Raw genomic sequence first — 21,421 nt, forward strand, 5'->3', positions numbered from 1 at the left:
ACATATTATTTTTGAGGGGACACAAATATTCAGGATTTTTCATATCTAATGTTGTTTTAGAAATCAGGAAACTGAGATTAGAAGAGGTAAAATATTTTTACCAAACTACCTAACTAATAAATTATAAAATTGTGATTCAAATTCAGATCCGGCTACCTCTAATGGCATACTATTAACATTATACCAGATTGTTTCACAAAGCACCTTGCATGAGAATCCAGTAATCACTTATGTATTTGACTTTGTAATTGTGCTAAAACAATTTAACCAAATTCATATGACTTCTAGCTTGTGGGACATGGGCCTCTGTATGCCCTTTAAATCACAATATGATTGATGGGGTACTTTAAATATAGAGCTAACAACTGCACAGCTCCTTACAGCTCACAGGGCTTTTGCCTGCCTCCTGTCCTCAGGTCCTCATCTGTTCCTTACAATATGCTTGTCAGGGCAGAAGGACGGATCTAGGCAGAAACTGAGGGAGAGAAAGTGACAGAGGAAAGAAAGACTGAACCCCAGACCTGCTGGCTTGCCCTGATGCTCCCCATCATACCCACTAGAACTGCAATGTTCTTTAGAGATCAGTCACAATGACGAACACCCAGCTGAGTGGGAGGTGCTTCTGCTATTATTTTATATTTCCTGAATATCTTCAGATTAATTTACTGTTTTTTTCAGATAAGAGATCTGAGGGCTTGCCAGTACACTATGCTGCCTCTTTGAAGTTACCTACTTCAAGGGAAGCTCTGTTCACCAGAGAAGGGGCTTTCTGAGTGCGGTGGGTAAGAAGGGCTTGCAGTGAGAACATTCGAGCACTTGCGTGGTGGCAGCTGGCTCCACTGATATTTTAATGACTCCATCTGTGTAAAAATAGATACATCTAAAGCACTTGAAAGCATTTTGTTCTCCTAAAATAGGTTAGAAAACATTCCCCCTTTGTTTGCATTCCTAATTGGCTTAGCAAAACCTCTTCTTAGAATGGAAGGTCTAGAATGAACTTAGAAATCATGTAAAAAATAATGAGGAAACAGAGGGATGGTAAAGTTTTAGTGTCTTATCTAATTTCACACAACTCAGTTATGGCAGGGACACAGGGTCTTTGATTAGCCAGTGAGTTTGAAGAGAGAGAAGGATTTATTAGAGAGGGAGCCCTATTCTCAAGAAGCATATCATCCAGAATAGGAGTTTAGACATGTAAATAAAAACCTGTATATCAAAATTAAAAATGAAAATGTAGTGAGGACATATTATGGGCAGTACTGGTAGTCTGAGGTCTGCTTTTAGAAATAATCACCAATCTCAACTGAGTACTAGAAGAGTGAGATTCAGAAATACAGAGAACTACCAAAAATGAATTTTGGCTGTGAGGAGGAAGTGCTGGTCCAAGCTACATCCAACCTTAGGTTTTATCCATCAGGTTTGTGGTAAGTTTCCTAACTTAAGTACCTGAGCCTTCTTCCCTAAGAAAAATAAGTCTGAAGGAGAACTCTGGGTCTACTTCTGCGGGATATCCCATTATCTCTCTTAACCCTGAGTCATTCTCTGGTGACCATTGCTGATAGTTCTGGAAGGGGTTGGAGTCCAGTCTCCTTGGTAAGGGAGCAGAGAGCACCCTTGGTGCAGAGGGTGTACTTTGTGGAAATGAAGGCATGGGCTTGAGGGAGCTGGCTACTGGTCAGTACTTCGAATTACTTGAGTCAAGGTGAGGATGGGACTCTAAGATTACCTGGGGATAGTGGACAGTGACAGGTGCAAACCAGGTCAAATGAAGGTTTTTAAGGTAAGCTTCACTTAAAGTTTCTTTTGGGATGGGGTAGTATCAGAGCTAAGGAGCAGGGGGAACCCTGAACAGCACTAGGGGGTGATGTGAGAGCTTTGACTGGCTCCTCTCTGCTGGGAACTGTCTTTTATTTTCTCCTTCCTCTCTGAGCAATCTCTGGTTTCTTTCTATGCTTTGATGTAAATGTCTCTCCTCCTGGCCATTGCTTTCACCCTTACTAACTGCTTTGAAACATAGCACATATAAATGCTGACATATGTGCATGTCATATATGTATGTAATCCTTCTTACTGAATGAATCTTGGTCTTCAGTTTGATTTTGGAAGAGTGGTCCCAGTTGATGAACTGTTGTTGAAAAGTTATGGTATCAGCAAATAGTATTCTCCATGGGAGAGACTCTCTCCCTTTCTTTCTCTCTCTCTCTCTCCTCTTATCTTGGAAGGTTGTGGTTTGTGGCACATAGATTCTAAAGAAGCCCTTGATCTCTGACTTCTGTCATCCCCTACCGTTCAGTGTTACCTGTGACTTGCTTCTAATCAAGGAAATGTGGTAAGAATGAAGGTCTGCCCACCATTATGTGCATGCAATTACATGAGAGCATAGCATTCAGCTTTCTAGAACTTCTTTCTCCCTCCCCATCTCCTCTCAAATCTTACTTTGAAGAGATAAGCTACCATGAAACCTACCTCTGCAAGGAAATAAATACTGTCAACCATCTGAGGGAGTGTGGAAACAGATCCTTCCCTAGCCAAGACTAATGAGACCCCATTCTTGGTAAAGTTTTTTAAATTTATTTTTATTGTAAACAAATGGGATACATCTTGTTTCTCTGTACATGAAGTAGAGGCATACCATTTGCGTAATCATACATTTAAATAGGGTAGTAGTTTTTGATTCATTCTGTTATTTTTTCTTCCCCCCACCCCTCCCACCCCTCTTTTCCCTCCATACAGTCCCTCCTACCTCCATTCTTGTCCCCCTCCCACCTCCATTATGTGTCATCATCCGCTTATCAGCGAGATCATTCGTCCTTTGGTTTTTTGAGATTGGCTAAAAGCAAGAATCTTGGTAACGTTTTGATTGCAGCATTCAGCAGAAAACTCAGCTAAGCTATGCCCACACTCCTGGCTCACAAAAATTGTGAGGTAACAAATATGTATTGTTTTAGGCTTCTGCAGGAATTGTTACACAGCAATAGAAAACTAGCACAATCTTTAGTAGCTAGAAGAGGGATGCTCTAACATAGTGCCTCCTGGGAAAGAGAAACAAAAACACAGAAGTGAGGGAAATAACAGGTAGTTGTACCCTTCCACACTTGACATGTTTTATATCTGTTCTCGAAAGTTCACCACCAAGCTGACACCTCTCATTTTTATGAGAGCTTCATTGACATCCATCTCTCTATGCATTCATTCTATGCACATTTATTATATGTCCATCATTGCAGGGAGTCTAGCACAATGGCATTTATGTGCATGCTTCCACATACATTCAAATAATTACATGACGAGGCAGGGTCAGCTAATGGTCTGGAGAGCAGCATTTAGAATACGTGTGTATGCAGCTTCAGTCCCTGGCTTGTGGACTTGGGTAACCTGAAGTCTATTTAGGACATGGACAATAGTTACCATTTAAAAAATAATCCTATGATCACAGGTATGATAGTGGACACAAAAGAAAGTACAGAGTTATCTGAGAGCATTTAGTGCAGGGATCTAACCTAATTAGGGGGATAAGGGAAGGTTACCTAGAGGAAATAATGCATAAGCTGAGTATTGAAGGAGAAAGTGGAGTTTATCAGGAGATAATGGGAGTGAAAGAATAGGTTGTAGAGTAAGATTCTGTCAGAGGAAATGGCATGTCAAAGACCACAAGGGAAGAGAGAAATTAGTGTTTTCTAAACAACTCAACAGAGCTCAGTGAGGGGGAACAGGGCCGAATAGAAGGGGAAGAGGGCAGGGAGGGCTGGCTGGCGGAGTCATCTGTGACCCATTCTTATTCTGAAAACTCTTTCTGGTGAAAATTAAGGATCTTATTCTGTCTCCATTAGGAGAATTTAAAATGGGGAAAGGCCACAGAAGGCCAGTAAACACAGGGATCAGAGATCCTTGGCAGAGCATGAGGAAGACACAGAGGAGGGGAGGGAGCTAATTCATTGCCATGGGAATTAGGACAGAAGACAGACTCCTTAAGGTGGGTGGCAACTAAGCTCAGTTCAGACTGACAGAAGTGGGAAATTACAAAGCCCAGACACCTGAAAGAACTGGAGAGGGAGAGCAAAATCTGCAGTCCACCTTAGGTACAGAGAAAGACATCACCAGCATCTCAGGGCCCTAGCAAGGAGCACTAAGGAAGTCCTTTGACCTAGCTATCTCAGTAGAATTTTAATTTTTTATGAAGATTCAAGCAGATCTGTAACAATTTTACACAGATGGAATTGTACACAAGTTCCACCAGACTCTCAAACTTGAAGACTAGAGACCTGGGTCTTCACTAACTAGTGCTGCATCCTTGGATCAGCCCTTTACCCATTTGGCCTCAGGGACCTCACTGGGTATTATGGTAGGATATGGTTTGAATGTGTCCCCTAAAGGTTCATGTGTTGGAAGCTTGGTCTCCAGGGTGACAATGTGAGTGATGGTGGAAACTTTCAGAGGCAGAGCCTAGTGGAGGCCGTTAATCCCCAGACAGGATTACTATAGTTCTTGTGGGACTCCAGCTAATCTCATGAGAGGGTCATTATAAGAGAGCAAGACTGATTCCCCCATGCTCTGGCTTCCTGCCTTCGTGTATGACCTCTCCATGACTATCCACCATGATGTGAAACAGTCAGAAGGGCTCTCGCCAGGGCTGGCGCAATGCTGTTGGGACTTGAATCTCCAAAACTGTGAAGTAAACAAACTTCTATTCTTATAAAGTATCTAGCCTCAGTATTGTGTTATAGCTATGGATAAAGGACTAATGCACTGGGTAATAGGGAGGATGATCTTCTGTTGGATGATGTTCCAACAGAAAAGATTGTATACATTGTCATAGACAATCATTGTGATTGGCAGTTGATTTTGTGAAGGTTGGTCTTATTTCATAAGGTTGTATGATGTGGGTAAAAGATTCTGCAGGAAGGAGGATCTGAGTCTATGGTCAAAAAAAAAGAAACCCAGTCTCGAGTGGTAGGGAAGGCAAGGAGTTGGCACCCCACATGCTCTAGCTCTATAGGGTGCTTCTGTGACCTGGGCAGTAGCTTGCATAACTGAAGACATAAAGTCACATGCACCCAAATTCTAAATCTACTGTTTTTTTCCTTTTATTTGCCCAATTTGCTCAAGTCCTCACATCACATTGCTGTTATGATCACAAATTCTTTCTTTACAATGCAGCAGTTTAAATTAGATTCCCTTTCTGTTTTATTACCTCAGGGACCAGTGCCTGCCATCTGATGGCATCTGAAGTCTTGGTGAGGGTTGGATAAAGGAAAAAAAAACTCCCTGAGCTAATGTCTCCAGGGGAACAGGGCAAGGTCACACTGGGAAGGAGTGTGGCAGAGTAAAGGAAAACCCAGGGTACAAAGCCTGATCTAGCTGCCACTTCCATGACCCCACCCAGGGATCCAGCCATGAAGAATGCTGTTGGTCTGGAGAGACCACCCTTAATTGAGTCTGGAGTTTTTCTCTAACTTTGAACGTCTTGTTATTTGTCTGATTCTTCATTTCCTGGATGGTTTCAACTGGGAAGAACTTCTTCAAACTTCAATAAGACAATCTAATCATAGCTAATAAGGCCAGAGACTACTGAATGTTCTTGATCACCCCTGAAGAGTAAGAAGCCAGTCTGAACTTGGTGACCATAATATTGAAGTCAATGACCTTACAGATGCCAAACACTCTAGGATGTTCCATGGGGAAAGTGGTCGTTGCACTTTTTTAAGAATTTTTTTTTTTTTTTTTTTTTTTTTTTGTCATTTTAAAAGAATTTAAGGAAAGGTCTTCCAAAGTTCCAGGCCAAAGAGCAAGACGCAGTATAGTGTTCAACTGTGTTTAAATAAATGTGCCTCTCATTAACTGTATGACTATGGCCAAGTTATGTAACATATCTAATCTCAGTTTCCTCTTTGGTAAAGTAGAGCTAATAATACCTACCACATGGGAGCGCAATGAGGAATAGATAAGATAATCTATACTCTGGTGCCAAGAGTATAGATTACTATACTTGGTGGCTAAGTATTATTAGCAATTTAGATCCAGGAAAGCCAAAATTAGGCTTTCCTGATCAGAATCTCTGTAGTGAAAATGACAGGAATGGGGCAATATATACCAATTCCATCATTTGCTAAATGTTTGACATTGGAATTGCTTTATTCTCTGACCTCAGTTTTCTCATCTATGAGATGGGAATATAAAAGGTATCTGATTTATCATGTTGCTCTGAGAATTAAATGAGTTAATGCACTGTGGCAGAGACTTGCTAGATATGTAACAAAATTGTTCCCTTTGCAGGATGGAGGTGCAACGGACTGCATTTCTCAGCCTCCTCGAATCTAAATAAGGCTCTGTGATTGAGTTCTGGTCAATGGAATGTAGAAGTAACTGTAGTTGTAACTGATATATTTTGCATAGTGTAAGAATCATCCCTAAAACTTCCCTTGTGATCCTCTACACTCTCTTTTCACATCTGCTAGGTAGATTCACAGGGTTCACAGGAGGGAACTCCAGACCTTGGGGAAGGCAGAGCACCAAGTGGAAGGAGCCTGGCTTCCTGAATGTGCAGAGCATTAACACTCAAGACCCCTTCCCCATGCCAACTTGTTATGGATCATGGTTCAAATTACTGAGACTCTAGAATTTTAAAATAATTAATGTGTTCTAATATACTTGTTTTCATAAAGCACAAAGTAATTCCTCAGTAAATGCTAGCTATTATTATTATTGTTATTATCTCACTGACTACAATGGTTGAATGAACAGTTCCAAGCCAATTATACTTAAATAAAGTTGAGTATTATAAGTACATTTTTGTTCTTCTGCTGACTGGAAGATTGACTCCTCATTTCCCAATTTCCTAATAAGAAATGAATCATTTATTCATTCATTTATCTAATCCACACACCTTCACTGAATGCCTGCTATTTATAGTTTTTCTAGGTGCTGGGGAATACAGAGATAGAATCTTAAATCTCCCAGAGAGATGCTGACCTATAACTAACTACAGTGTATTATTATGCAGAGAAAAATGTTGCTCTCTCACCTAATCATCATAGTTGTGTCCTATGATACCTCCCTTCTCAAGAAACCAATAAAACTCCTTCAGAGTTCAACCTAAGGGAGAGCTATGGGAAAGTTTTGCCATGTTCCCGGCAACCTCACCTTGATCAAGGAAAAAGGAGGGTTTAGAGGACCCTGCTTCATGAAAATTCAATATGTGTTTATATGTTGCAGCTCTGAGCCCTCAGGAAGGCGTCCCAGCCCCTCCCTTCCTTGGTCTCTTCCTCCCCATGACTGTGTGTTGTCTCCTTCTGGAGCATGCTCTTGTGTGTCTCCTGCTTTCCCAGGGAATGAAAAGCAAAGGCTCACTGGTGACAGTCTATTGCTTGTTCTGTTCAACTTTACTACCTCTCCATTTTAGCACTCTGCTTTCTTATTTGTAAAATAGGTCAAGTTAAAAAGACACTCAAGTCTTTGAACATGCAGCCTTCTTTTCCATCATTATGAACAGCACTCACATAGCAAGGTCCTCATTTTTGCTGGACTTGACGTCATGCAAGCTTTCATGAACTTTCTCAATATAGACTTCCAGGCAGCTCTACCAATGGATCAGAGTTTATTTTGAGATAGGGTCTCACAAAATTGTTTAGGGCCTCACTAAGTTTCTAAGGTTAGCTTTGAACTTGCAATCCTCCTGCCTCAGCCTCCTGAGTCACTGGGATTATAAGCATGTGACTATAATCTCAGAAACTTATTTTTAAAGCCACTTTTATTTTTAATTTTTATTTATCTATATTTTGGTACTAAGGATTGAACCCAAAGGTGCTTGGCCACTGAGAAACATCCCTAGCCCTTTTTTATATTTTGTTTTGAGACAGTGTCTCACTTAGTTGTTGGAGGCTGAGTTACTCACTAAATTGCTGAGAATGGGCTCAAACTTGTGATCCTCCTGCCTCAGCCTCCTCCATTGCTACAATTACAGGCATGTACCACCATGCCTGGTTCTAAAGCCACTTTTAGGCAAAAAGCACCTTGAGAGTAAGATAGTTTACATTATTTGTGTACCCTTACCCCACTATGCTTGTCTTTTCAGGAGAGCTCCGTGGACACTTGAGAACTGAGAAGGACCCTCCTCCTCCTGTCTGCTTCTTGTGATCTTTGCTTTCATTCCCTTACCAATCGATTCTTTCTGGATCACAGGTTCCAATCTCATTAGCTGCCTGTTTGACCCAGAACATTATGACCTCGTGGGTTCATCCAGTTCGTCCCTCTGCCCCCAAGCATGGTCAGTGCTGTATTGACAAGAGCCACGCCTGTTGAAGGACAAGTCAGGCTTAAGAGCCCTGTCTTGGAAGGACTGCTGGAACCAGTAGAAGGTCCTTGGACTTGTTTGCAAATAACTAGTCGGCTCAAAGGACTCTAGATCCAGACCAGGAATTTTTCCTTCTGAACATATCATTAGGTCGGATTACGTGCCAAACCAGCTCAGAGGCAAGACTTTGTAACTGCGCCTTTTCATTCATCATTACTTTTAGGGAAGATCTGTTTCTCATTGACTGGGGCCTGTTGGGCCCCTCCCTTGCCTTGTCATGCTCAGGACAGCCGGCTTGGCAGCCCTCCAAGGACCATGCTTGCCCAGAGGTGCTGTCGCCTGCCTCTCCTGACTGGCGGCTCCAGGCCTGGGCTAAGGCTGTCTTTGTTCTTTCACAGTAGGTTATTTTTCCTTGGGCTTGGATGGCTCAGCAGAAGTTATGGGCTGCTCTGCAGGGTGGGAGCCCTGAACTGCAGAGTTTATGTTGGAAACTGTGTACATTGTTCTGGGTTATCCTCATGGTGCCAGCATTTTTCCTTTTTGTCTGACAGGGTGAATGGCGTGGCAGGAAATGGGATGGGGAAAGGGTCATGCACAAGTCAGTGCAGTCTGCCTTATAAGCGGAAGGCCCTTTCCCAACACTGCCAGTAGGGGCAGAGGAGGGAGGGAGCCGTAAGGGTGATGGTGAGAAAACTGTTTAGATTCAATTACCAAAACTGTTAGGCCACCCTCAGGCATGGGAGAGAGAAAAAAAGGAAAATAAAAGAACAGGATTATTTAAATCAGGTTAAACATGTCTACCTTTGCCTATGCCTTTTCCCCTCCTAATCTCCCCAGCCTCTAGGAATCACCATTCCACTCTTAGATTCTATGACATCAACTTTTTTAGATTCTACAGATGAGTAACATCATATGGCAATTGTCTTTTTGTTCCTGGCCTATTTCATTTAACATAACAGTCTCCGATTTCCTCTATGTTGCCTCAAATGACAAAATTTCATTCTTTTTGATGGCTAAATAATATTCTATTGCATATATGTACTGTATTTTCTTTATTCATATGTTGATAGACACTTAAGTTGTTGCCTTTAATGGATATTGTGAGTGATGCTACAGTAAACATGGGAGGATTAATGCCTTTGTTTGTTTGTTTTTGGTACTGGGGTACTTAACCACTGAGCCATATCCCTAGCCATTTTTATATTCATTTAGAGACAGGGTCTCACTAAGTTACTTAGGGCCTTGCTAAGTTGCTGAGGCTGGCTTTGAACTTGTGATCTTCCTGCCTCAGCCTCCCTAGCTGCTGGGTTTACAGGCAAGGGCCACCAAGCCTGGCTCTTTTTAATATAATGTTTTCATTTCCTCTAAATTTTACTCAGTTGTGGTATTGCTGTATCATATTTAGTTCTGCTGACATCACACAACATATACATATATTGAAACATCATGTTATCCCATTAATATACGCAATTTTTAAAATTTTTTTGTCAGTTAAAAAAAAGTTTATAGAAACAAAATTGGCATACTAAAATTGACAACTTTTCTGTTTGCCAATAATAAAACCACTGAGAACAAAATCAGGTAAACAATTCAATTCATGATAGCTTAAAAAAGTAAATAAAATACCTAGGAAGAAATCTAACAGGAAGAAAGAAATTGAAGAAGACACTAGAAGATGAAAACACCTCCCATGTTCATGAACAAGCAGAATTAATATTGTTAAAAAGGCCACATTACTGAAAGGACACTACAGATTCAATGTAATCCCCATCAAAATACCAATGACATTCTTCACAGAAATAGAAAAAAATCCTAAGGATTCATATGGAAGCACAAAATAACCAAAGGAATAGCCAAGGGAATTTTGAGTAAAAAGAGCAATTCTGGAGATATCACAATATCCAATTTCAAAATATACTACAGAGTCATCGTAACAAACCAACATCAGACTGGCATAAAAACAGTCATGTAGGCCAACAGAATAAAATAGAGGACACAGAGATGAACATATGCAGCTACAGTTATGTGACTTTTGACAGGGCTGCCTAGGTTAGAGAAAAGACAACCTCTTTAACAGATGGTGCTGAAAAAACTAGGGATCAATATGTAGAAGATTGATACTAGATCCTTATCTCCCACCCTGGACAAAAATCAACTCAAAATGAATCAAAGTTCTAAATGGAAAACCCAAATCATTGAAATTACTAGAAGAAAAACAGGGGAAACACTTCAAGATATAAGCATAGGCAATAACTTCCTGAATAGGACTCCAGAAGTTCAGGAAATATTAGCAAGAATTAATAAATGGGGGCCTAGTGTTGTGCTCAGTGGTAGAGCAATTGCCCAGCATATATGAGGCACTGGGTTTGATCCCCAACACCACATAAATAAATAAATAAAATAAAATAAAATAAAGATTGTGCCCAATAACATTTTTAAAAAGAGAACTGACAAATGGAATTGCATCAAATAAAAAAATTTTCTGCTCAGCAAAGGAAACAAAGAAAGAAGAGACAGCATACCCTGGGAGAAAATCTATACCAGTTCCTCTTCTGACAGAGGATTAACATCCGGAATATATAAAGAGCTCAAAAAATTTATCATCAAAAACAAAAACAGAAACCAAAACCAAAAAACAACCAATGACCCAATTAGTGAATGAGCAAATAAACTGAACGGATACTTCTCAAAACAAGTACAAATGGCCATTAATTATATGGAAAAAAAAAAGTTTGACATTTCAGGGAAATGCAAATCAAAACTACAGTGAAATTCAATCTCACCCCAGTCAGAATGGCTATCATCAAGAACACAAAAAAACAATAAATCAGTAAATGCTGGTGAGGATGCAGGGGGAAAGGAACCTTTTACATTGTTGGTAGGTATGTAAATTAGTACGGCCACTATGTAAATCAGCTTAGAGGTTCCTCAAAAAACTGAAAATAGAAACCTCCGTGTGATTCAGCTATCCCACTCCCCAGTATTTACCCAAAGGAATTAAATTATACTATAGAAATACCAATATAGCCATGTTTATCACAGCACAATTCATAATAGACAAGTTATGAACTTAACCCAGGTGTCTGTCAGTGGATGAATGGATAAATAAAATGTGGCATATATTCACAATGGAGTATTCTTCAGCCATAAGGAAGGATGAAATCATGTCATTTGCAGGGAATGATGGAATTGGAGAGCATCATGTTAAGTGAAATAAGCTAGACTCAGAAAGATAAGTCTCACATGTTTTCTTTCATGCATGGAATCTGGGGCAAAAAAATAACATGAAAGTAGAAGGCAGGCTATTAAAGAAGACAAAGAGATCCAAGTGGAGGGGTAAGGGAGGATGAGGGAAGGTAATAGGGGTTGGGTTTTATCAAATAATCATATATGCATGTACAAATATGACCATTCTTTATAATTAATAATCACTAATAAACATGTTTTGAATAAAAAAATTATTTTTTAAAGATAGCAATAGATTCAAGAAGGTAAGAGAGAAAGTAAAAAATGGGAGCAAGTGTTTTCTCAATACGTCTCTTCAAGATTATTACAGCTTTATCATTTGAGGTCTTGCAACATCTATTATATTGCATATGCACCTCTCATTGCATCTGACTGTGACTTTAATGCTACTCCAGGCTTGTCTTCCTCTCAAAAAGTATGTTAATCTTTCACCTGAATTCCATGCATCCAAAGCTGTTCGCCATATTCTCGGCATCTCCCAACACTAATGACTTCCTCAGAATACGCACTCCTGAGACTGTATGGCCTCCTCTGTCCCTCATCATCCCCCTCAAAGTTCCTGATTTTCTTGGGGGGACATAACATCCACTTATGCCAAGAATCTCACAAATGCAGCAAGGTCACTTAAGAGGTGGGGGAGCAGGGTCATGCTGTTATCCTAACACAAGTTCTGGCTGTTATCTTGAAACTGGTTCTCCTTTTTGCTTTGCTACCTTTCCCACATAAGTGTGTTCCTGCTTCCCATTCTTCCTTCAGTGTGAAGATACTTTTAACTCTCTCTTTTCCCCTTTGACACTGTTTGACAGTGAGTAATTTCCCAGGTTCATCTCTAAAAAATACACATTCTTCTTGCATTTGGATAATACTTCACAGTTTACAAAATGTTTTCATAAATCTCATTATAGAAAAATTTTCATGAACAATCCTGTGAAACAGATTCAATTAAGTTAATACCTGGAAGGCCTTAAATCTAGGTTGCTTGACTCCATGTACCTTTCAAGAAAAGCCAGGAACTTTTGTAGTATAAGTGGAAGTAGGGATCTGGGTCTCAGAGGGTCAGGGAGAAGGTAAGAGGATCTGAGGAGGTAGAAGCAGGGCTGTGAACAATGCAGATTTTACAGGAAATGTCTTGGTTTAAGTCACCCACATTCTTTTCTTTCTCAGGCCCCAGTATTTGCATGTTTACTTTCATTTTTTCTTCCACCAACTGTAACTTCTGACCAGAGCTGCCCTTTCTTAACTCATTCATTTCCTCACTATCCAACATTTCTTGGTATCTACAATATTCCAGGCAGTGATGCTTCTCTTTCTTTGGCTCTTTGTGGAAGAGCAGGGAGCCCTTCGTAGCTTTAGGGCTGATGTTCCTAAGTTTGGAGCAAGAGATAGTCTCTTGGAGAATTCTAGCATAGGATGTTAATGAGTCCCTCCTCTGCAACAGATCAACCTGTTCACTGATGCCCACAAAGACTAAGGCCACTTTTTTCTGCTAATATACATCAGATTGAGGGAAGACATCCATTCCAGAGAAATGTTCTAAAGCCCTTCATCTTCTAAGAATTTCTCAGATGGAAGGTGGATGTGGTGGCAACCCAGCTGATCCATTTCTTCCTCTATTATGTTCTTTCCATGCATGGCTTCCAGAACACCTGCCTCCTGGGTTTTCCTCAATCTTATTGTTGTTCTTCTCAGACTTTGAGCTTTCTCCTCTTTGTATTAGAGGGCTCCAGAGCTCAGTTCTTTGTTTTCTTTTCTTTCCCAACCATCCTCACTTCCTTGGTGATCTCATTCACTCTCATACCCTTAAACACCACCTACATGCCAACAACTCCCACATTTATTTCTCCATCCTAAACCCAGGGTAGTGTGTCTAATTGTGTAACCAACACAGCCACTTTGATGTTTAATAGATATATCAAGCTTAATATATTCAACAGAAACTCTTAATATTTCTTCACAAACCTGCTCGACTATAGTTTTCTCCATTTCAGGTGATGGTAGTTCCATTTTTCTAGCTGCTCAGACCAACAACCTGAGAGTCATTCTTGACACCTCTCTTTAATTCACATCTAATCCTGTCTAAACTTCAACCTAATCCAGAATCTGCCACTTCTTACCAAGGTCCAGGCCCAGAAGTGGCAAACTGTCATTTATGTTATATTCTGAACTAGTGACATTTCCCACAGTGGCATTATTTCTTAATGTGTTGCAATACTTCTTAACTGGTTGTTCAGTTCCTCCCAACAAGGAGTGAATGTTTCCCACCCCTTGAATCTGGGATGGCCCTGTGATTTGCTCTGGCCTGCAGAATGCAGCATGAATGACAGTGTACCACTTCTAAGTTTGGCCTCTCTTGAAATCCTGCTGTGTCCATATAAACAAGCCTGGGCTAGCCTGCAGGATGGTGACAGACATGTGGTTGTCACCCCTGGACCCCAGCTGGCAGCCAGTCCACAGTCAGACATGGGAATGAGGCCATCCCAGGCTGACCAACCTTCAGCCAAGCTAACACTTAACCCTCAGTGAGCATGTCTAGCTGTAAATGCCAAGACCAGCCTTGACCATCATAGCCCAGATGAACCATAAACTCATGAAGCTTATTGATTTTTAGATGCTGAGGTTTGAGGTTGTTTTATAGGCAACATCATTGTGGCAGTAAATTACTGATATAAATAGCCTAATAGGTCCTATGAGATTCACAACTTCCTTTATGTATCTGAAATATTTTCTACCACTTGCAGAAGACTTGACTACATTGGCCTCCTTGCTTTTCCTGAACTATACCAAGTATGATCCAGTTTCAGGGCCTATGCACTGGCTATTTATTATGCCTGGAATAATTTTCTCCCCACATCCCCAGGGCTACTCCCCTCACTTTCATTGGGACCTGCTAAAATGACACCTTAGCAGAGGTGCTATGCAAAGACTTTTAAACATTTCAATATGAGGACTGTCCAATCAAGGGTCCGGAGCAGGATCAGGGTCTGGATTTTCCCTTACTGAGCTAAGAATTCATCTTCTAATAACTGAATTGGATGGAGTATTACAAGAGAGGGGCCTGGACAGCCAACTTGGTGGAAAGGGCAGCAGTGGAGGGGTTTCAAGGCATGCTTGTTTAAGCATTAGTAAGGAAATCATTTAATATTTTAACAAGTATGGGCATCAGTTCTGATCTCCCACCACCCTATCTTCCATCTTCCTTAATTACCCAGTGTACTCTCTCTGTTCCTTGTTTTACTTAATATATATTTTTTCCAAAGCACTTTTATCAACATCTGACCTTGGGTTAGTGTTTTCATTGTTATGAACAAAATACCTGACAAGAAAAACTGAGAGGAGGAAAACTTTATTCTGACTCATGGTTTCAGTCCCTGGTCACCCAACTCATGAACTGAGAGCCCAAGGTGACACAGAACATCGGAGCACAGGGCAGGGTGGAGAAAAATTGCTCAGCTCATAGAATAAATGTAGCAGAACCCACTTGAGTTCAAGGAGCCAGGGATAATATAATCCCAAATGGGCACATATCCCCAGTGACCTATTTCCTCCAACCATGCCTTATCTGTCCACAGTTGCAACCCATTTGTCCATTCAAATTGTAAACCCATCAAATGAATTAATCCACTGATTAGATCATAACTCTCCTAGACTGATTATTTCACCTCTAGCATTACTGCATTGTCACACACAAGACCTTTCAGGGGATACCTCATATCCAACCATAACAGACTTATAACATATTTGTCCAGGTACTTGTTTATTACTTTTTTTTAACTCTTCTACCTCTAGAAGAGTGACATCCAATAGAAAATTCTTTAATGATAGAAAATTTGTATTTCCAAGCTCCCCAATATGGTAGCCAAAACCACAGGCAACCGTTGAACTCCGGAAAAGTGGGTATAGTAACTGAAAAAATTGAAATTTCCATATTATTTAGTTTTAGTTACTTTAAATTTAAATAGCCACATGTAGCTAGTAGCTATAATACTGGTTAGCACAACTCTAGACTTCAAATTCCACAGAGCAAGGACTTTTGTATCTTATTCACTATTATTTCCCTGCTGCTTAGAATAGAGCCTGGCATGTAGGAGTTGTTAAATACCAACTTGCTAAATGAATGAATGAATGAACGAGCAAATGAAGGTGTTAGGTGGGAGGATAGTAGATTACAAGAGAAAATATTCACACCAAATGATTTAGTGCCCACTTGAGCTGCCACCATGGGGGGGATGGTGGCTTTGAGGACATAGAAGGTGAACTTTTCACCTACTCCTTATATTGAACTCCCAATTTGGCAGAGTAGGGAAAGATTCTATTTCTGAATCAGGGCACATTTATTTCTTTTCTTCTCTCCAATTAGTTCACAAGTGGGTTGGGCAGAAGAGGAGGGGTTTTCCTGGTCTGTCCTTGTGATATATCAATAAAGGAAAAAGGGATCCTGTGAATTGTTGGTCTTCCTACTATCCCTACAAGACCGGGAAGATCAGTAGAGAGACCCACCTTCACCTGTGCCTCAAGCAGTGCTTAGGACTCTGGTCACACAGGGAGCCAGTCCCAGTACACTAACAGCAACCAATTCTGCATCACTGATGTCTACATACCCAACCCATGACCAATAAAAGCTAATATCATGTTCTTACTGTCCCATATGTCCTGATTTTTTTGTGACAATCCTGATGATACTTTTTGTCTCATCATTCATTTTGGTATTTCTCCTTTCTCTCTCAAAAATGTTCTAATAAATTGAAGTAGATGATAAACTGTATGGTCACCCTACCTATGGAGAGCTCTTACTTTGCATCAGGAATTGTTAAAAGCACTTTATTCATATTTTATACTACATCTGGGTTATAGTTTAGATATGAGGCATCTCCCAAAATCCCATGTGTGAGACAATGCAAGAAAGTTTAGAGGTAAAATGTTTGGGTTATAAGATTCTTAACCAATGAGTGCATTAATCCCCTGACAGGAATGAACTAAAAGGTAATTGTAGGCAGTAGGGAATGGCTAGAGGAAGTAGGTAGCTGGGGGTATGCCTTTGGAGTATATATTTTGTGAGTTGATCTTAGTCTCTCTCTCTCTTTCTGCTTTAGAGTTGCCATGTCCTGAGTTGCTTTTCTCTACCGCACCCTTCTGTCATAATGTTCTGCCTCACTTTGGGCCCCAAGGCTATCTATGGACTGAAATATCTGAAACCGTGGGCCCCCAAATAAACTCTTCCTCCTCTAATTGTTCTTGTCGCATCTTTTTGGTCACATTAGTGAAAAAGCTGACTAAAATAACCTGGTAACCCGTGGGGTGAGTATTACAGCCATTCCCCCTGGAACTTGAGAGGCTGAAGAATTGGTTGCTGTTCTGGGAACCAAGTTTAGACCTTGGCAGTGACTGGGTAAATAAGCATCAGGAACTTCATTTCCCTGTGCTTTTAGGAATGTAATATAAACTGCTTTCCTCCTCCCAACTTCTGAAACATGTTTCCATTGGATAGGGGTCCCAGCCCGGAAAGGAAGAGTGTTTCCTAGGGCAGATAATCATTTCTCTCTGGAACAATCAACAGCATGGCAATTCCCATGAGAGTACTGAGAGTACTGAGTCTGCTATGTGGAACCATTTCGCGCATTTAGTACAACAATACTATGCTCTAGCCTTATTTCATGGGAGCTGGGGTTTCTCCCATGAGAGGATTCAAAACACTTGGAAGGAGATGGAACCTTCCAGGGTGAGGTCCAAAGAAAGCTAGCAGAGGCCTGCTGCAAAGCATGGATGGAGAGGCTCCAGTCCATCCCAAACTTGGCATCCTCTTGATTGACTCTGGGCATGTCAAGAAAGGACTGAGGAAAAGAAGGGCAAGCTAGATGGTGCCAACCCACAGTTGTGTGATTCAAAGCAGAACCAAATTAACTCATGGTGTTGGATGGTTTCCAGATTGCTTATAAATGTCAGGGAAAGGCAGTAGCAACACCACAGCTATATTCCCTCTTTTTCATTTTTCTTTTGAATCTTTTTAAAATGAAACTTTCAGTTCACTGTATTATTGAAAATGCTAACAATAGCTTGCTATTGAATAGCTCTTTATAATATATAAAATGTCTTTCACATCTGTTATCTCAATGGGTCTGACATCAACCCTATGAAGTAGACAAGACTGTTATTAGTTACTGTTTTAAAGGCAAGGGCACTAAGGTTCAGCAGGGTTAAGTAATTTGCTCAAATTCACCTGTATTATGATAATAATAAGGATCATTTACAGAATGCTTGAGAGCTTATATATATTATCTCATGTAATGCTCACAGGTCCCTTATGGAGAGGAGATGTTATTCTCCCAGGAACACTGAGGTTCAGAGCGGAGGTGTCTACCATCCAGCTGCAAAGAGGTGGAGCTGGGACAGGAACTCAGAGTGCCCACTCAGAACCCAATCTGGCTCGAAATAATGTGCCCTTTCCAATATGTGGGGGAGTATTTATGTTTCTAAAGCATTGTTTTAAATAGGTGGAATTGTCTTATTTACAAAATGGAGGTTTTTTATTAGGCAAAAAAAGGCAGGTTAGAGGAGGCCCAAAGGTGGGATAGGAAGAGGGAGGGTAAGGGTCTAAGAAGTGCAGCAAGGGTGCAGATGATGCAGTTGACAATTGTCAGCGTAGGTCTTTATGGGTCAGGCACATAGCATGTCCATGAGCAAGGCCTACATCCTCTTATTTATTGCCCCAAAATCTATGGGGGCTCAATAAACAGTTGATAAATAAATGGAAGAACCAATGAGTTTTGAATTCATAAACAGAAAAGAAAAAGAGTAAGCATTTCAGGAGCCATTTAATGATAAATAAAATAATCATTTTAATGACTTTTCTATGCCTGGGTAAATAATAATTTTCATCCACATGCCAGGTGTTTGGTTACAGACATATCATGTATTTTATCTACCAAGTACTTCCTTATGTAATGTTCTCTTCTTGGCAGGTTATAATCATGAAATGAGTTTATTATTTTCAAAGAACCATTTCGAACAGGTCTATGTTGCCCATCTTTTCCAGTGTCTTGATATTTGGGACATAAGCTATACTTTTTGGTCACTCTGTAATCAAAAGCTCTACTTTCAAACTTCAGTTGGAAGCTTACTTCCTCCTTTCTATCTGGCATAGGCTTCTCAGGGAAAAGAAGACCAGGTAAGACCAGGCTCTGAGATGCTGCCTCACCTCCTCTTTCTCAAGGGCTAACTCTTCTGAAAGGAATTGGAGCAGAAGAAAAGGGGAATGGAGGAGTTATCTTCTTCAGTACCTGGTTGTAGAATAATGACCAAGTGTCCCAGGTCTTATAGTGGTTTGGTCAAGTTCTGTTTCTGCTGGCTATTACAGTGTAACAATATGCTTTCCCAAGGGGTAGATGGGACAGTGCAAATACTTCACCTTGACTTTCTTTATCATTAAGGACCCTTCAGGGAAGGCACCCATGTTTCCTATCTGCCGTACCAGTGTGCCCATATTCCTAACCCTTTCTCCATGTATGACTTTGCTTTATGGCTATGACATAACTCCTGCTTTCTTCCCTAAGATACAGCCTTCTTCCAGTTAAATCTGAAAACCATTAACATCATCTTTCTCATACTCCAAAGGTTCTGAGGATTGGACAGATTGATGGATTTTTCCACCTTCTCCTCCATTACAGTAAATCATAGACCCTCCTGACTCTGCTGGGAAAGGCTCTCCAGCAAGCCTTCCTTCTTCAGAAATCACCAGAAAGAAGTGGTACTAGTCTCCATATTTATTTATATCTCAGAACTTCAGGGTAGACATGACAGATCCTTCCAAGGACTTCCTCACATACCTAATGTAGGAGAAACAGCAGATTCTGCATCTCAGCAAGATTTCAGGAAGAACTCCTATATCCATAAGTGATTGTACCAGAAAGATCATCTCCCCTTGTCTTTGTTGGGAGGACACTGATTTCACACAGGGGCTACAGACTTCAACTCCAAGCTGACCATCCCTCTCCTTCTTCTTCCTACCCTCCAATTCTCCTTGTGTTTGGACTAAGTGTAGGTGATGAGATATGGGTTTCATGCTGGAAGCTTCCTAGGCCAGTTTTACTGGCTTTTAGAGTTGGGGGTCAAGGGAGAAGGGGTGGGAAATAGTTTCAATTATTTGAGGTGCCCACTTCTGGTCGACTTCACTTAGATGTGACTTATATACCATCAAATGGGCCCATTTAAGTGTGCATTTGAAAATTGATATGCCAAAGGAGCCATGACCATAATCAAGATGTAGAATATTTCTATCAGCCACTTCCCAACACAAATTTCTTGACCCACATCCCCAATCTCTTCAGTTTTTTTTTTTTTTTTTTTTCTTTCCCTTCATGCCCTCTAAATGTCCCTACTGGAACACTCAATATCCTGTAATATTCTTAACAAACTTGTTATATTAGTAGCTAATATTTTTATTTTCCAGGAGATGAAAATGAGGTCCACACTAAATCCCTTTTCTAAGGACAGAGAAGAAAAACTCATTAGCCTGGAAAGAAGAGATTCTGATGCTGTTTTGGAAAGGGCTGGGGAGATAAACTGCACCTGGCTTTCTCATGACAGAGGCTGGCAGGCCCTGATGGTGCAGGTCCTCACAGACCAAGCTAAGCAGATAGTTTAGTCCCCAAAATTAAAACAACCAACTTTGTTGAGCTTAAATTCCATTTTTTAATGATGTGCACACAAAGAGATGCTGTGTGTATGTGCGTGTGTGTGTGTGTGTGCATGTGTAAGAGAAAGAGAAAAGAGTGAGAGGGAGAGAAAAGAAGTAGGATGAAGGGAGAAGGAGAGAGAAAATGGGGACGATTACATATGGGTGGGATTGGCAAATACTCCTCAGCCAAAAATATTTTATAGGTCTCCCGGATGCCTAAATTTTTTTTCTACTGTTGGTGAATTTATCATTCATGTACAAATTAATGTGGTTTTTCCAAAAAAGGATGCAAGAGTAGAAATCAGAAAATTGAATCCCTGCCTCGATTCTCTCACGAAAAGCTGTTCTTACTTCTCTGTTACTCATGAGCTTCACTGGTAAAACGTGTTTAATAGCAGCTATCCTAATGGTGTAAAAGCTCTTGAGAAAGTAAGAGACGTGTTATGGCTGGTCTTGTGTTTTCATGACTGGGACTCCGTCCTTCACTTTGCAGTCTACCTTCGTTTAGTTTGGAGAGATGCCCAAAAGATATGGCTCTTTGTCTTCTAAATAAAGAGCAAATGTGTCTTGAAATGTAGAGGTGATATCTAGAATGATCTTATTTTCCCTAAAGAACATGTATTTTATCCCTCATCAAAGAAAGGAGGGCAAGGAAAAGAAATTTAATTACCAGGGAGAGATGCTGAAAGGAATATTCTTTTTATTGTCACATTATTGGCAGGTGCGAAGTCATAAATCTCTAGCATTTAATAAGCAAAGAAAATTAGAGATTTTAAAAAGCATTTAAATATTTAATATACAAAAGACTATTTATGACATGTGAGTAAAGTATTAAGAAAAAGACAAAAATGAACATCTGTACCCTCACGCCAGGAAAAAGATGATTACCAATCAGACATTTAAAGGCCCAGTAAGCTTTAGTGATGCAATCTCTCCCTCTCTGTAGTGCCTACCGTATGGTAAATATTGTTTTTATTTCTCCAGGACCTTTTTAAAAACCACAAATGATAATATCCCTTGATTTGTTATAAGTGAACTCATGTTGCGTGTGTATTCCAATCTGCTTGTTAGGTTCAGTTTACACTTGTGGGATTTATCCGTATGGGTTCATGTAACCTGCTATGGACATTTTCAATCCTGTGTAGCATTGCATTATGTGAACACACCAAAGTTCTGTTAGCATTCTCTGCTTGGTGAAAATTGGGGTTGTTTTT

At 40.4% G+C, this 21,421-nt stretch overlaps 1 long non-coding RNA gene across 1 annotated transcript; it reads left to right on the forward strand.

Moving 5' to 3' along the window:
- Positions 1-972: 972 nt before the first annotated feature.
- Positions 973-5,963, forward strand: LOC306638720. Its single transcript, XR_013757544.1, has 4 exons — positions 973-1,424; positions 2,223-2,329; positions 2,444-2,554; positions 5,197-5,963. It is a non-coding gene; the product is annotated as an uncharacterized lncRNA (long non-coding RNA).
- The last annotated feature ends 15,458 nt before the right edge of the window (positions 5,964-21,421 follow it).

The sequence above is a fragment of the Sciurus vulgaris genome (genome assembly GCF_902686455.1).
Source record: "Sciurus vulgaris genome assembly, chromosome: 11".
NCBI lineage: Eukaryota > Metazoa > Chordata > Mammalia > Rodentia > Sciuridae > Sciurus > Sciurus vulgaris.